This window comes from Solanum verrucosum, unplaced genomic scaffold (genome assembly GCF_900185275.1).
Source record: "Solanum verrucosum unplaced genomic scaffold, falcon-dt-bn FXZP01001168.1, whole genome shotgun sequence".
NCBI classification, from domain to species: domain Eukaryota; kingdom Viridiplantae; phylum Streptophyta; class Magnoliopsida; order Solanales; family Solanaceae; genus Solanum; species Solanum verrucosum.
Window position 1 is genome coordinate 74150 of NW_026019598.1, and position 3783 is coordinate 77932.

The 3783-nt window shown below is 42.0% G+C and overlaps 1 pseudogene; it reads right to left on the reverse strand.

Annotated features, from left to right (window-relative positions):
* Positions 1-1178: 1178 nt before the first annotated feature.
* On the reverse strand, positions 1179-3497 carry LOC125821314 (uncharacterized; annotated as a pseudogene).
* Positions 3498-3783: the final 286 nt, after the last annotated feature.

Genomic DNA, 3783 nt, shown 5'->3' on the forward strand with positions numbered 1-3783 from the left:
CTTTCCTTCTTCCTTCTCATTTTCATGTACCTTACACACATTGTATGTCGTTATTTGGTGACCTTCAAGCTCCTCTAATGCTTCCCTTTTCATGAACATTGCTTGTAGGCCTTGGAGATCCTTTGCTTGACTCCGTTTGTATGGTCTTGAGCGGTACATGCCACTCATGTTAGTGTCATCCATGCTGCCCATGTTATCATCCTCCCCTTCTTGAAAACGATTCGTCCTCGAATCCAAAGGATCACCTACAACACAAGGAGATAAATCACTAACATTGAAAACATTATGAACATTATACTCACTTGGTAGGTCAATCATGTAAGCATTGTCATTGATTCTCTTGAGTACTTTGAAGGGTCCATCCCCTCTTGGGCTTAGCTTCCCTTTTCGTACTTGTGGAAACCTCTCCTTTCGGAAATGCACCCACACCCAATCATCTGGATTGAAGATCACTTCCTTTCTTCCTCGATTCTTTCGAATGGCCACCTTTGAATTGTTCTTTTCAATGGCTCCTTTACCCTTTTCTCGGCCTCTAGTCTCACAACAACATCGCTAGACAAAGGAATCATGGTTAATGGAAACAAAGGTTTAAAACCATAGCATGCCTCAAATGGAGACATTCCAATAGAGGAGTGGAAAGACCGATTATATGCAAATTCAATCAAGGGTAAATGGTCTTCCCAAGTAGTTGGGGATCCTCTAATCATACATCGAAGCATGCTTCCAAGAGTCCGGTTGACTACTTCGGTTTGTCCATCCGTTTGAGGATGGCAAGAAGTAGAGAACATAAGATTGGTACCAAGTGTACCCCATAGACTCTTCCAAAAATGACTAAGAAACTTGGAGTCTCTATCACTAACAATGGTTTGAGGAACTCCATGCAATGTAAGCACATTGATAACAAACAAAAATGCTACATGGGATGCATCATCACATTTATGGCATGGAATAAAATGAGCCATTTTAGAAAATCTATCCACTACCACAAATATACTATCATGTCCTCTTCTAGTCCTAGGAAGTCCTAACACAAAGTCCATAGAAATATCCATCCACGGACCATTAGGAGTAGGAAGAGGGGTATACTTACCTTGGGGCCTAGTCGTGGATTTGGCTTGCTTGCATTCTAGACATTGTCCACAAATCCTCTCCACAGCATGCTTCATCTTGGGCCAAAAGAACTGCTCCTTAAGAATATCAAGTGTTTTTGGTACCCCAAGGTGTCCCATCAAACTACCACTATGAGCCTCCTTGACAAATAACTCTCTCCATGAGCTCATGGGAACACATGCTCGGCAATCCTTTGAACAAAAAACCATCAACCAATTGGTACCTATCAACTCGCTGCCCTTGACTAAGATTATCAAAGGTATCTTTGAAGTCGGAATCCATAGAATAGAATCCCTTTAAGCTTTCAAACCCCAGTATTCTAGAAACCAAGGTATTAACCAATACAAACCTTCTTGATAGAGCATCCGCTACCACATTCTCCTTGCCTTGCTTGTAGTTGATCACATATGGAAAGGTTTCAATGAATTCGACCCACTTAGAATGTCGTTGGTTCAACTTGGATTGCCCCTTGAGATGCTTCAAGGACTCATGATCGGTCCTTATCACAAACTCTTTGTGCCACAAGTAGTGTTGCCAATGAGCCAACACACGCACAAGTGCATACAATGGTTTTCCTTCTTTCATCAACACACCACCTATACCAACACCTGAAGCATCACATTCAATTTCAAAGGCCTTATCAAAGTTCGGTAGTTGGAGCAAGGGTGCAGAACTCAACATCAATTTCAAGGCTTGAAAAGACTTCTCCTGCTCCGCACCCCAGACAAAAGGTACATCTTTCTTGATCAGTTCGGTCAAAGGAGCAGCAATTGAACGAAAGCCCTTCACAAATCGCCGATAAAAAATTGCTAACCCATGAAAACTTCTTACCTCGGTTGCACTGGTTGGGGTCGGCCAAGTCTTGATGGACTCCACCTTCTCTTCATCGACCTCAATCCCAATTGCACTAACCACAAAACCCAAAAACACAACCTTATCAACACAAAATGAACATTTCTTGAAATTAGCAAAGAGACTCTCTCGTAGTAGGACATCAAACACTTGTTTCAAATGGGATACGTGTTCCTCCATTGTCCTACTATTCACAAGTATGTCATCAAAATACACCACAACAAACTTGTTGATGAAAGGTTTGAGAACATGGTTCATCAATCTCATGAATGTGTTTGGGGCATTTGTCAATCCAAATGGCATCACAAGCCATTCATACAACCCAAAGTTTGTCTTGAAGGCCGTCTTCCACTCATCACCCGGTTTCATACAAATTTAATGATACCCACTTCGAAGGTCAATCTTGGAGAAAACAATAGAACCACATAGCTCATAAAGCATATCATCAAGTCGAGGAATGGGATGTCGATACTTCACTGTGATCTTATTTACGGCTCTACAATCAATACACATTCTCCAAGTGCCATCCTTTTTGGGAACAAGAATTACCGGTATGGCACAAGGACTTAGGCTTTCCTTGATCAACCCCTTCTCAAGAGGCTCTTCCACTTGCCTTGATAGCTCTTTGGTTTCTGCCGGGTTACTCTTATAACTAGACGATTGGGGATTTTTGAACCCGGTATAAAATCTATTTGGTGCTCGATTCCCCTCAAGGGTGGTAGTCCTGCGGGCATCTCATCTGGAAATAGCTCATCATAGCCCTGCAAAAGAGAAGAAATAATACTAGGCAAAGTGCTAGTATCTTGGTTAGCATGTAACAAAAGGTTGGTGTTGACAAGGCACACTAGAAAGCATTCCTCATCCACACCCTTTAAACACTTGCTTGGCTTTGCTATCATGCACATATTCTTCTTATTTTTAGCCAAGGCACTCCCCTTCTTTGTAACGATGGTGGAACTTTCGCCTTCACCTTTTGCCTCCTCGACTTTTATTCTCTCCCGAAGCTCCTTCATAGCTCGATAGTCCTCACTCACTTGATATGGAGTGAGAGATGCAAGCACATAATTTTTACCTTCAATCACAAAAGTGTATTTGTTGGATCTCCCTTGGTGCACAACATCTCTATCAAATTGCCATGGCCTCCCCAACAGTAGGTGGCATGCCAACATGGGAACCACATCACAAACCAATTCTTCATTGTACTTTCCCACACTAAACCGAATACTTGCTTGTTTGAGGACCTTCATCTCTCCACTCTCATTGAGCCATTGTAGCTTATAAGGATTGGGATGCTTGCTAGTTTGTATTTTCATACGCTCCACCAAGGAACTACTCACCACATTGGTGCAACTTCCGCTATCAATGATTAAAGAACACACTTTATCTTGGATTTTGCACCTAGCATGAAATAGATTCTCCTTTTGGTCAAGTTCTTCTATTGCAAAGGCTCCCATAATTCTTCTCACAACACATGAAAGATTGACATTCATTTTCAAGTCTTCATCATCATCAAGCAAAGACTTTCCCTTCACCATGAAGCAAGTAAAATTCACCCTCTCGTCCAACCTTTCTTCTTCATCCCTGAAGCACCTTCCTCTCCTTCACCCCTATCTCCCTCTCCTCATCTTTTTCTTCACCCACACTCTTTATCTTCAGTCTTATATCCATCAAGAAGATCAACAATTGTTCTACTATTTGGACACTCCCTAGCAACATGTCCCCTCCCTTGGCATCTAAAGCATTGAATTGTAGAGGGTCGAGGAAAGTTAGGTTTAACATAGTTACCTCCTTGTGGTTTCTCACTTGCCTTGGATTTGTAAT